A 14,251-nucleotide genomic window follows, 5' to 3' on the forward strand; every position below is an offset into this window, starting at 1 on the left:
TATTTGAATGTGCTTACATCAAGATTTATAAATGAAATTATTGAGTCTTGAATTTTATTTTTGATGTTTTTCTTTAATAAAAAAAATTTAGCTTGGGAATGTTTGTTTCCTCCTTAAATTTTTGATCGTCTTAAAAAATTTTTTTCAAAATGCAGATTCTGGATTAAATGATTTCTTTGTACTCTTTTGTGGGGAAGTAGCTCTGGACTGATGCCCTAATAACCTTGCAGGTATCCACAAAGTTCGAATAAACGAAGCTTCCAGCACAGCTGGTCTGAGTCTCACCAGAATAATTTGTGAGCCTACCAGACCTGACAAGGTCGGCAGCCCTGCAGGAGTTGCTCCTACAGATGGTTTCTGACGTGTTTCCTGGTCTCCCAGGAGGCTGGAGGGAAGCAGTTTCTTACTGCCACCTGGAATCTGACAAGGGCCAGGCTCTCTGCCGTGCTGCCCTCAGCTTACAGCTGTGGGCTGTAAAACTGCCTAGCAGAGTGTGGCTTTGGTTCCTGAGCAACAGAGTCCTCCCACCCATTTATAACCATCCGACGCTTTTGTTTCCATGTCGCCCTGTGCGAGGGTTGGGGGCTGCCTCCTTCGGCTTCAGTAGCAATCAAGGAAGGGCTCATTCTTTATCAGGTGACTCTGCCAAGCTTGGCCCTTTGTCTGATATGCTCTACTCATTATAAATATGTTATTTTAAAACTTTTTTTCTTATTACTTATTCTGTTCCTTTGCTGTTTGTTTAAAAGGTTTGAATTATACTTAAGTGTAAGTTTCATTCATCTTCCTTATCTCACAAGGAAGCTGTTAGCTGTATAAATGTTTTAATAATTTTCTTTGGAGACAGTTTGGGGATATCTCGTAAGATTTAATGCGCTCTATTTTCTTTATAATTGTTTTCTTCACTGACTCAACTGTTGTTTATGTATTTTGATGATTGCTAAACGTTTTTATTCATTCTTTTGGTGATTGCTTTCTAGTTACCTCACAGTACGGTCAGAGAATGTGATTCATGTAATTTAGGTTTCCTTCACTTGACTTTATTGAGATTTTTCTTTCCAGTCATATGGTTACATTTCGTCACTGTTTCATAGATGCTGCAAACACTCATTATTTTGTTCAGTCTCTCTCTTCTCACTTCCGTCTGACACACGGGCTGACAGTCCAACTCTCACTGCCGTGTTCACGTCAGTTTCCTCTGCATCTGTCCGGGAAGAGGCAGGAGAGCACGTGGCTTTGTCACTGAGCTCATTCAGCCTCTGTCATGATTCTTTGCCCCTCTGCCTCGCTGAACAGCCTTGCCTGGGTCCCAGCTTATCAGACATTAAGATCACAAACCTTACTTCTTCACTGGGATCTTTCTACTATCTGTGGATCCTTTTACTTACAAACTTTATTAGAACTGTCAATGAGAAACAACATACTGCTGGGAATTGATTTACTTCATCTGTGGTATTAACTGGGTTCACTTTACTTACATGTAAACGTATGAATATAATTGCACACACAGGAACAAACCACTGTGATTTGTTAGTAGTCCTCCCCCCTCATTTTTAATCTGATCTTCCTGTATCCTAATCCTTTCCTCTTGTCCAGACGAGCACCCTACCCCATGCAGAGAACCCTGATGACCACCTAGTATTTATCTTTCAGATTTTCTCCATGCTACACACACACACACACACACACACACACACACACACACACACACACACACACACACACACACACACACACACACACACACACACACACACACACACAGTGGGCATCTGTCCCTCTCTGCCTCTGAGCCTGTGTCTGCATTCGTGCCTGCATGTACACCCATAGCCCCCCCATGTGCCCCTCAAAGCCAACACCTGCCTTGGCCCCTGCATGCCTCCCGCACGTGTGTTGACATCTCTGAATTTTATGTTCTTTCAGTTTTCCTTCTTCAATTTTTTAAGTTCTGGAGGGATTCCAGTGTTTTTAAGAAAAATTTAAAACATCATATACAATTTTAAAATTGGTGATAGCTGGAATATTGGTTTGAATAACCTATTTTATAATTATTGGAAACTGGAAACTATTTTGAAGTTGAACTTCATTTTACATTAATTTTTATGAAAGTGACAATGTTTATGAAAACAAGTATTTTTTTTTATCATTTCCACTTGTTCATTTCTTATTTTGTGTTCTTTGTAACATCATGTTTTTTATCTTTATATATAGGCCTTATTGATGCCAAGGTTCTTGTGATGGAGTGAAAGAATGAACTTTGCAGACACTCAAGGTCAGAGAAAGAGCCAGGCACAGGCTTTTATTCAGAGATAAAGCAAGGGGACAAGAGAGCCAGGTGGTGTGTTGTTTAGGGCTTTTATAGGCGGTTGCAAGACAAAGGGCTAGGGATGCACACCTGCTAAGAGGTTCCAAAATGTTTATCTTTGAAGAGACATTAAGTTTCTTATCAGTCCTCAGGGTTATTTACAAGAAATTTACTGCTCTGATGTCCTCCCAGGATAGCAGCTTCCTGGTCTGAGAGCATATCACTCAAGACTGCCTGCCCTGCTCCCAAGGTGGGCTGTGTTATTGTCTGTTTGCTAAAGAATATGTTAGGAAGCTTACTTTTTAAGTAATTGGGTTTTAAAATGCAATCTTATCTTCAAGATGGAATCCTTCCTGTTTTTACTTCATTGTTTTGGGCTTGCTTGCTAAATTGCCCAGGTTGCAAATCACTTGATTAGGGCTGGAAGAGGGAAAGCAGCACCTGGGTAAAGTCAGAAAAATAAGCTGGGCCCACTAGCAGGCCAAAGCAAATCCCACAGTGGATTCTCTTGCTTTGTTCCCCCTTCCCCCCCACCCCCCTAGGCCCTCACCCTACTCTGTCTAAGCCCATGGTCCCTGTCTCATTATGGCATTCTTGTTAAGTATGTTCTCATACATTTTGAAGATTTTGTTGTTCTTGTGAATATAATGTCTATACACAATTCTTTTTCTAGTTGCTTATCAGAAAAAAACCTCATTTATTTTCATTTATGTCTTGGCAGTTCACTAAACTTGTCATTTTTACCTGCAATGTCTTGGCTTGTCTAAGATGCTCTCGTAACATCAGCAAGGACAACAGTCTAATGTTCCAATGTTTTTATAAGCTATAAAACTTCTGTTAATGTTTCTCAGAACTGCTCAGACAATGCTGAAAACTAATAGGTCCAGTAAGCTTATATGTCAATTGTTTTATGGTTTCATTCCTTAGGATGTTGTTTAGTTTTGGTATTGAATATATGCCATTGTCATATTTAATGGATTTTCGTTTATTCTCAGTGTTGATATTTTGGTTAGAATTTTACATCCATGTTCATAAGTTTATTTCTGTAGTACCTTAATATTTTGGAATTAGAGCTATGCCAACCTTATAAAATAAATCAGAAGCGCTTTCCTTACTCCTGTCTGGTCTATGAACATGTCCACAAAGGTGAGCTAATTGGGGTGTGGGTCCGAAAGACTCACTTTATCCTTAAGAGTGATTCTCTTTTCTCCCTCCTCCCTGAAAATCTGTCTTTCCCTTGATCAATTGCTAGTCAGTCACTTCTATTCTTGCTGCGCAATGTTGCCTGTGGAATTCACGGATTCCATTGGTCACGTCTGCTCAAGGTGAGGCCCCCTGCACCATTCCTAATCTTGTACATGTTCTGTTAACTTTCCTTTGTCTTAACTAGGCTGTGCAGAGTTAGTCTCTCCTGTCTGGCTTTATAACTTATTTTCTTTTTATAGATTCTCCGTTTCACAGTACTGATGCAACATACATATGGCGTTAATATATCACTTGACTGTAAGCTTCCTTTTCTCCTGTCTTTCATTATCTGGCCTGTCTTCTCTATTTTAGAACTGTTTTATGTATGAGCATGTGTACGTGTGGAGCTGTGCATTAGCAGTGTGGAAGTCATAGATTCTGTTTTTGGTGTTTGTAGTGGTTCTTTTTATAATCCTTTTTATCACACTTAGCTCTCTGGTTCTGAATTTAGAACCCTTCCAGGCATCTGTCAGCTCTGTTATGACTAAGAGAAAATTACCACTTTACCACTTCCTCACTCCCCTCTCCGCCCCCAGACTTCTCTCGGTTTTATTCTTATTCCAGCCCTCCTGGTGGTTCCCCTGGCGACTCCGACGCCAGCTCGGGGCTCCTCTTCCTGGCTCATCCACCTGGTGCCGACAGACGCAGAAAGGGCAGCCTTCCACGTCTCCTTTCCGCCCTGGGCCTTCTTGGTGTTAGAGCGAGCTGTATTCTTTGAAGTTCCTGAAATGTGCTCTGGGGCTGAACTGCTTTGGAAACACTCCCCCATTTCTGTTGAAGTGTTTTCCTCTTTGCCACCCTGCTTGTAATGGTGTTTCGCTCACCACTTGGAGATCCAGATGGGCGCTTTCTTGCAAACAGGCTGTGGTAATATATGCCTGAATTGTTTCCTGTGAGCTGTTCACTCATAACCTGTACTGACGTCGCAGCTTGCCCACACGCAGGGCTGGGTCCAGCTTCTTTCCTGGAGCACACAACATGCTGCGGTCCTGTTTCCTGGGGAACCGGGCCAGGCGGCTGTCTCCCCCATGCCTGTGTCAGCCATGCGACTTGTCTTCCCAGGATGTCTGAAGAATGGTTGTTACAATTATATTTAAAAACAGAACTAGTTCTTTGTCTCTGTAGATAATTTTCTGCCAGTTTGGAGTTTAGGATTTGCCCACTAGGTCTGCAGACCATTCTTCCTCCGGTTCAGGAATATCCATTAACATTGTGTCTCTGAACGCAGCACCTCTCTGGTCCGAAGGTTCCCCTGTGTGTTCACAGCCATGACTTCTTTTAGATGTGCCTGTTACCTGTTGACTTCACCTCCCTTTGACCTTGTCTGTCTCTTCCACATTTTGGAGAAGGTCTCAAACCTTTCCTGGTCAGGAGTAACATGGCTTTACAGTGAATCTGTTCCACTCCATGTATCAGGTTTGCACTAGGGATGGTTTGAAACCAAAGTTTGATCTAAGCTGCTCCTTTCCTTTTGGAATAGATTTTCATACATGCGATTTCATATTAGATTTCTTCCTTCTTCCTTCCCTTTGTTTTTTTTTTTAAGTCATTTTACCATTCATTTAATTATGTGGTACTATATTTGTGTAGATACCAAATTATTTTTTCCTTATTGCTCATGCTCAGAGTCAGCAGGCTGTCTGATCATCTTTCAGTTTTGAAGTGGAGCAGATGGATTTTCTCCGCTACCTCCCCACCCCCTTGGAGGCCTGTCTGTTCCTTGTGGAGCTCTAGGGTGTCTCTGAGGTTTTGCTGGGCTCTCTCTCAGTTTTTTGCACTGGGAGGGGTAATGTGCAGGGCCTCCCTCAGCCTGCAAGTGCAGAATGACCATCAGTGCACCCCTTCTGGTCCAGGGTCACCCCACCCTCTGACAGTCCCTCCTCCTGGGCTCTGGCTATCTTTGGATTCAGTGCTGTTGGGTTGTTGTCTACCCAGCTCCCCTACCGCTCATCGGCAAGCAGTCAGACCACTAGGAGCAGACAGCTCAGAACACACATGGAAGCAGGTTTGGGGCCCCCAAGGGAAGCCCACAAGGTGGGGAGGGGTTTTCTTGGCTCTTTTCTGGGCTTCTTACCCAGTTTCCCACTGACTTAAGTGAATTTCCTTTACATTTTCTCTTTGACTAATTGCTAGTTAATTTTTGGAGAGAATTACCTCTGCCTTTGTGACCTTCCTGCTTTTACTCCTCTGCTCTGGGGCAACATGACAATGTTTGAGGGAGATTTCCCCCCGGGGACATTTTCTGTGATGTCTCAGCCCTGCCCAAACCATGCCTACTTGGCCTTCCTCCAAGTTGGGGTTATTCAGAACTCCCCCACCCCAGAGTTTTGCTCCTGAGCTTCCTTCTAGTGCAGGGTGGAGACTCTGTGCTAAGACATCACACCAAGCTGAGAGGGTTCTGGATGTTTCTGCTGCGCTCCGTGATGGGACACCCACCCTTTCCTCAGTTGCATTGACGTTGTTGGCACTGGCTTTTATATTTTCTTATCTACCGTTCTACATTTTAGGTCTCCTGGGATGTAGATTTTGATTTCTCACTTCATTCTATCATCTTAAGCTAGAAATCCCCTGATTTGGCTTTCAGAGAGTCACGAGGGGACAGCTTCTGTCTCCGGTGAGTCCAGCCATCTGGACATGCCCTGTCCACGTGTGCACATCACCGGAGTTTAGGCTACAGGGACTCAAAAAAGATGCAGTTGTAGGTCACTGCCCATCACAACCTGTCAGAAGCATATGTGTTTTGGATTAAATAGATTTATTGCTCACACGTTATTAAGTTCTCTTATTTAAACCAGGCACTGTGAAGGCTATTCCATTGTCAAAAAGTATCAAAATGCTTAAATTACACACATCTCAAGAGAAAATCAATGAAATTGGAGAACACTTTAGATGGGTGAACCAGATGGGGCAGGTTCTGGAGATCACACTGTGGCAGACAGACTCACCATCAGCCTCCATGCCTCCGAAAGTCAGTGGATGTGTCGACACTCATAAGGTGTCCAGGTGTCAGGTGAAGGTAATGGGGCAGGGCTGTGGGGAACTGTGTGCCTGACACACCTCGAAGCATTCCTAGTAAGAGTGCCAATGATCCCCGGAGATGGGCCAAGCTGGAAGGAGCACTCTTCATGCCCTGGTTAGAGAAGGTACAGTGGCTTCCACAATCCTCTGGTGGCTGGTTTTAACAGGGACTGTAACAAAACCTTGCAGGAACAGCTAGATTATGCTGTCACATGTAAACGTGCACATTCAATATCATCTATAATGTTATGCATATAATACAATACAATACACATCAGTCCAAATTTACCCCCTTACCCTGAGGTCAAAATCCTAGTTGTATCTGTTAATTGATATACAATCAATAGCTAGTTTTCTAGCTGCTTCTGTGAAGAGGTATTATTTTCTCCTTTGTTTTAAAACCACACTTGGGAATAGTTTGTTTTGCAAATGACACACACTGAAGCTCATAGCTTGAGCTGCACCTCTGCGGCTGAGCCCCCATCTCGTTGTGTCCCTAACAAGGTGGCTAGTGTGGTCAAAGTGACTTTCTGTCCCCAGAGATTCCATATAGACATTCACTGCAGGCTTATTAACAGATGTGCAAATAAATTTTACAGTGCCAAAGTAAAAATTGGGGCTGGAGGGAGAAGAGAAGAGCGGCTCTTCTTCAGGGCAGGTTGTTAAATCTGGAAGTCTTTGAATTACCATATTGGCTTTGTCCTCTGCAGGCAAAATACTCAGCAGCCGTGGATGTCTATAGTGGCCTCCATTCCTGGCAAGTCATTCCATTTAATGCTGAGCCCATGCCAGGCGATGTGGCTCGAGGCCCTCATTGCACAATGGGCCACTGAGACAAGTCCCTTCCTTCCTCCACTCTGAGCCAGTGGCTGGGTCTTGTTCAGTGGTGTGTCTCGAATGAGTCCAACACTCACTTGATCCTTCAATTAACATCTTGGTTGATGAAGACTACAGCTAATAAGTAGCAAAGCCAAGATCCTAACAGCCTGACCCCCACACACTGGGATCTTGTGACGGCACGCCCCTCTTCTTCACGTATTCTTTACCGGAACTCCAGGCATCTCCCTTCAGGTCTGACCTTCTGTGATGACAATTAGTCATAAAAATATCAATGGATCTGGCTTCTAGTTCCAAGCAAGTTATTAAGTTATTTTTTGAAAATATTTGTAGATGAATTCAGTTCTTTCTTTAATAAAATATACTTACATGTAAGACCTATTTGCATATGATTTAGACTAATACCTGAGCATGCTCAATTTTCAAACATTGAAAATTACATTTGCCATATTGATTGCAAATAACCACTTCTATGATAGGAGACAAGTGCCAGTGAGATGCGCGGCTTTACACATACTGAGTCTCGGTACGTGAGTTAGCGTCTGTGAGGCACAGACACCCAGCCAGGGTGGAACAGATACGGGGATGAATGCAGATGGGCTGGCAGGACCGCGGAGCAGTGCATATTCATAATGTACTAAATGGATGAAGTACATGTGCCACTGAATATTCATGAGGTTTTAAACCAGCCACTCATTGGTGACAACCATTCTGTCTCCAGGTATCCTCTGCAAGGAGCACAAATAAAATCCAGAGCCGCTCACCGGCCCATGTGGCAGCTGCAGCCATGGCCAGACAGCACTGTCCCCCCATCTCTCCAGTGGAGCACATGTTGGCTGTAGGCGCCTTCCGTCTGTTGGGTCCCTTGTCTCAAACCTCAGCTGTTGGGAGCCGGGGCTATGTCCCTTCCCCCACGTCTGAACGCAGCATGGGAAAGCTTGAGAGCAACCGGTGCAGTCCTTGGAAGTTATCTGCTCACAAAAACATATCTTGTCCTTGAAGATGAGCCAAGACTCCTCACTCTGAAAATAGGGAGACCTTGAGGATGTGTGAAAACACCTCCCCGCCAGCGCCACCTAAGGTCCAATTATCTCCTGAACCACCCCTTACTTGCTACTTATATAAATTGAGCCTGTAAACAATAAACTTCGCCAGCTTGATCAGACATCCTGTCTTGCTGGTCATTCTTTGTGTCCCTTGCTTGTCTCATTTCTGCAGGCATCTCCGGCACACTCCACGTTTGTCCCGCGGGCCGGGACAACTGGCGCCCAACGTGGGGCCCTGGGACTCCTGCTGAAACGTCTGCTCAGAAGCCCTGGCCAGGCATTCTTCTGAGTCATCACACGGGTATTGACCTGATGTGGACTCTGCGTTGAGGATCACTGCGGATCACCCATCCGTAATACAGATCCCGGAGAGGTGAGTAGACGCATCACCCAAGCAAGCATCTTAAATACCTCTTGTGAGTTCTCACTGATCCCCTCCCCCTAGTTTGCTGCCGCGATTTATTCCTTGTTTTGTCCTCTGGTTGTTCCTCTCTGAAAACCTTGTGCTTACTTTGGGCTAATGGTCGTTCACCTCTAGGGCCTGCACAAGGGACTCTGACTACAGAGTCCCTGCCTTAGAGGGTCCGAGCAAGCGGATTATACTTGCCAACTGTCCTACGTAAGCAAGGGCTCGCCTGAGCTGATGAGAGTGCCTCCAGTAGTTCAGAACATTGGCGTGGTTGCGGCTGCATTAGTATAATTCCAAGTTACATAGAGTTGAAATCCCAGCCGTCCTAATGGGCAACTCACTGAACTCCCACGAGGTATTTCTTAGCAGACTCAGGGAGTCCCTCAGGACACGAGGAGTAAGGGTTAAAAGAAAAGATCTTAGACAATTTTTTCCTTTATTCATGAGACTTGCCCCTAGTTTCCCCTCGAAGGCACTATCAATCATAAATGTTGGAAAAGAGTTGGTGATGCCCTCCAAGACTTTTATCAGACCTTTGGCCCTGAAAAAGTCCCTGTTTCAGCATTTTCTTACTGGAACCTTATTCACGACATACTTGAGGTTCATTCTTAAGATCCTGACATTAAAGATATAATTAAAACAGGAGAAATAGCCCTTAAGGAAAACTTCCGACCACCCTCTGCCTGTCCTTCAGTATCCGTAGATATCCCTGAAGACCCCACCACTCCTATTAAAGAATCTCCTAAACCTCAACCTAATATAAAATCTCCAGACACTCACGATAAACCTGATCCTCCTAAAATCCCAAATATCTATCTTTCACTCACGTCTTTAAAACACCAAACAAATCATTTAAACATAAACAATGAAGAGTCCTTAGAAGAACAAGCCATCCACTATCATGCAAATGAAGACCCCTGGCGCCTTACGGCGCTAACCCTTTATAGTACCTCTAATAAAAGCTTCAGACCCCCTCCATATAAACCTATTTCCCCTCTACATGCTCCTATATTTCAAATCCTTGATCTAGAGTCATTTCACAAATCCCCCCTTTCAATTGACCCCATCCAACAAGCAAAAATTTCTCTAACCAAAGAAGTTTCTTCACTTAAAGACATTTTGCAACAAAAACGTGAACATGTTCAGCTCATTAAAGAGATTAAAGCCCTTGATGCCGAAGTAACATCATTAAACCCCATGCAGACTCCCTCACTCCCCAAAAAACCCATAAAGAAAGTGAAACCTAAAAGCCCAATCCTAGCCTTCCCAATCACTCGTGGTCGCCCGCTCACCCTCGGTCACCGCCCAGAAACCCCCCCGAAGTCAGAGAGGAGAGCGAGGACGAGAACGCCCCAGACTCCCAAGACCCAGATATTCCAAACCAAGAACAGAGTTCTGAGGGAGAGCCCTCAGACAATGAAGAGTCTGGTGATCGTATAGAAAAACCAGCTAAAGCCCAGAAATACCGCCGCCTTAACCTTAAACACTTAAAAGACTTAAAAACAGCTGTTACCAATTATGGCCCCACAGCTCCTTTTACATTAGCCTTAATTGAAAGCCTGAGTGACCGGTGGTTGACTCAGATCAGGGCTCTAGTAGCGAAAAGTCACACAGTCCCTGCATTTACCAGACAGGCAGGGGCCTCTTGAGGAATGACAATAGCTCAGGCAGAAAAAACTAGGAAAACTAACTGAGAGCAATTCGATCCCTAAACTCTAAAAAGAAGTATCTTCTGCACACAAACCTGGCCCCAGTACAAACTCTGATTAGAGAGGCTTGGCCCCTGAAAGAAGTATGCAATATAATGTTATGCAGCTAAATATATTTTGCCACAAGGGAAGAGGATAGTCAAGAGTTCCATGAACTGCTACAATGTAGAGCTAGTTTTCTGAATTCTTTTAGTGAACATCTATTCTATTTATTAAGTTCATCACTGTCTTTGAGAATTGAGAAGTCTTAAACTAAACTCCCTGAGATAGAAGAAATTTATTTTCTGCAATACAGCCTGGCTTTAAATGACTGGAGCTAGAATTGTACTTGCATTTCATTTCCAGCCCCCTAGACACACATGGTCCCTATCAGTTCAGAGCCTTCAGCGGCTCTGTTAGTCTGGGGCTGTCTAAACCTTAATCCAGTTATGTAAACTGCTTGCCTTTAGAGTGTATTCTTGAAAACTGAAGTACTTTTCATCAAATAAACTAAGAAGAAAGAAGACCATTGAGTATTAGAAACTCAAATCTTTATGTCAGTTTGTCTGTGTATATGTATTTGTATGAAGAGTGTCACTAACTAGTCATTATGTCTCGGTCTGTATGTTTGTGTGTCTAAGTGTGTAAAAAAAAATATATATTTTCTACCTCCGGAGGGTATTAATAAAATTGATTTAAAAACATGCGCTTGTGAAAATTGGGCATTCTAAAACTTCCAGAAAATCTAATTAAAAAATATTATGCATTAATGCTAATTTAAGCTTAACTGAAATGGACATGTCTTTATAGTTATTAGCTGCCAAAGTTTACTTAAAGTCATATAAGTTGATGTTACCTGTTAAATATTCCAAGAAAATACTTAAAGAAAGGCTTGACTTTGATGTGTGGTGAAAGTTTTATAAGTAATTTAGCATAGTTGCTAAAAATAAGTAAACAAGTGTAGCAAATAAACCTTTTAATAATAATAATACTGTATTAATCTATAACAATGTATATATATCTGCAAACAGCCTGAGAATTTTTGTGGTAACCAAAATTCTTAAAGTTTGCCAAGTCATTTAAGAAAATAAGATCTTAATATTAAAAAGACTAAGCTAAGTGTTGTTAACAACTATGTAACCTTCTGCATTCGCTTTTAAACTTTCTTATTATCATTCCAGTTAAATAATAAGTGTTATTTAATAACTATAATTCTATTTAGGCAAGTGCCTTAAAAACTTTTGACAGCTTCCCATAACCAAAATTTAAAAAGGTATTTTTACCTCTCGATTAACTCTGATGTTTTCCAGAGGGCCCCTGGAACATATCAGTAGAATTTCTTCTCTTCTTCAAGAAAATATTTGACTAATTTGGCTTATTTACCTGATATATATTTACCTGGAAAGCACTGTCAAAAGGAATAATACTAAACTTTATTATTGAATCTTTCATGTTACATAAACATCACTCTTTCCCCTAAAGTGCTTAGTCTTGATTCCCAATTAAATTTACCTGTTAGTACTATTATAATTACTGTGTATGTATTAATTGTACTCATGTGCCCTCTTATTATAATTCTTCAATCAATGTAAATGGTCTTCTGGATAGAGACTTCCAAATAGTTGGGTATTTTTGCGTAATAACAAAAGATATCAAGCCCTTTCTCCACACTATCAAGGTGTTTGTAGTGTGGGACGCATTCTTCCTGCTCTAATAGACCACCTGGATATAAGCACAAGAGACTTCTCCGAGTTCTGCCATCTGACTGTGATGAAAACTTGAAACTTTGAGGTCCTGTCGCTGTTGCAGTTGCAGCTGCATTCCTCCTGCCAGTTCCTAGACTTGTCATTGGAATGCAGAAAAAGATATCTAAGCTGGCCTGTGCATATAGCAAAACAACAAACTTGACTGCTTCTGTATTATCTGAACTCAACCAAAAACAGAGAATTGCGAGCTGCAGTGCTTCAGAATCGCGCTGCTGTGGACTGTCTGATGTTAAAAGAGCATGTAAGATGTGATCAGTTTCCAAGAATGTGCTGTTTCAATTTCTCAAACTACTCAAAATCAATTAGATGATATCCACCATATTGTCAATAAGTTTTTACAAATGCCTAAGCTATTTAACTAGTTTTTTAGTTTCATTAGATATAACTAGTAATTGTAAGTCTGCCTTTGTTATGTATCTATATTCCTATTGTTAATGTGTATGTGCAATTTAACTAGCAGTTTGTTAAAACCTATATATATATTCAAGTTATGTCTGTCTTTCGACATGTTCAAAGAACCCCTGAATAGTGTCTGGCACGCTGTCACATCTCTCTTAACCCTAAGCATTTTATGTCTTCTATTGCTGTTACTAGGGCCTTGTGTCCTTTGCAGCATGTGGAAACTCACCAACAAGCCTTAAGAGACCTGCATTATTTGAAATTGCAGACGGCCCCCCACTTGTAAATCATAAGATCTAAAGTCAAGTATGGTAGCCAGGGACGGGTAAGATATGGTTGAATGGTAAATACCAACCTAAGACAGGGAGTGGTCGACAGAGGACTATGCCCCCATGACGGGTAAGGATTTACTTCAACCATACAACCTAAGACAGGCACATACCTTGACCCAGTCTGAGTTAGGCTGGTTATTTTATTAAAGAAAAAAGGGGGAGATGTTGGGAGCCGGGGCTATGTCCCTTCCCCCACGTCTGAACGCAGCATGGGAAAGCACAAGCTTGAGAGCAACCGGTGCAGTCCTTGGAAGTTATCTGCTCACAAAAACATATCTTGTCCTTGAAGATGAGCCAAGACTCCTCACTCTGAAAATAGGGAGACCTTGAGGATGTGTGAAAACACCTCCCCGCCAGCGCCACCTAAGGTCCAATTATCTCCTGACCCACCCCTTACTTGCTACTTGTATAAATTGAGCCTGTAAACAATAAACTTCGCCAGCTTGATCAGACATCCTGTCTTGCTGGTCATTCTTTGTGTCCCTTGCTTGTCTCATTTCTGCAGGCGTCTCCGGCACACTCCACGTTCGTCCCGCGGGCCGGGACAGTTCTATTTTTACTTAGCATCAATGAACCAGTGACTTGAATATTGTCTTTCTCCATGCAAGCACATGCTACATCTGTAGTTCAAAAACTACTTATTGAGTTCATCATATGTATGAGACACTGTGCTGGATTCTGAAAATGAACAAGACAGATTTCCCAGAGCTCACCTGATGGGAAGATGGAGAGGAAGTGCAAAGCCCCCATGGTGATGCGCCTTGCCCTGCACCAAATCCAGCTCCTCCTGCTCTGATCTCCCTGCACAGGCCCATAGCCTCCTCCTCCCTGTATCCCCTCCACGTGCTCTCTGCATCCTCTCTGGCATCCTCTCCTACAGGGCTCTGCCCCGGATGCTCACAGGGCCTGCACCTTGATCGCACAGGTATGTGCCTAGGTGCATCCTCTCAGGAAGTCATTTCCTGACCACTGCAGTTAAGTGAGCCCCTGTTCTACATTTTCCTTCCTGTCCACTTGCCTGGTTTTCTTTTTTTTCATGGAGAGGTTATTGTCTAACATGATGGTGATTCCTCATCTGCTTTCTTGCTCTGTGTTACCTTTTTGGACACAGTCACTTTATCTTGCTCACTGTGTCTCCTTTAGTATTGGAATGGCCACCTTAAAGGGGGCATTAGATGTCTGCTTGATAAATGACTGAAGGAATGA

General features: G+C 42.8%; 1 long non-coding RNA gene across 1 annotated transcript; it reads left to right on the top strand.

The window, feature by feature from the left end:
• Positions 1 to 394: 394 nt before the first annotated feature.
• On the top strand, positions 395 to 13,497 carry LOC140847744 (uncharacterized). Its single transcript, XR_012127862.1, has 3 exons — positions 395 to 636; positions 2,212 to 2,272; positions 8,127 to 13,497. It is a non-coding gene; the product is annotated as an uncharacterized lncRNA (long non-coding RNA).
• Positions 13,498 to 14,251: the final 754 nt, after the last annotated feature.

Source organism: Manis javanica, chromosome 2 (genome assembly GCF_040802235.1).
Source record: "Manis javanica isolate MJ-LG chromosome 2, MJ_LKY, whole genome shotgun sequence".
Lineage (NCBI taxonomy): Eukaryota > Metazoa > Chordata > Mammalia > Pholidota > Manidae > Manis > Manis javanica.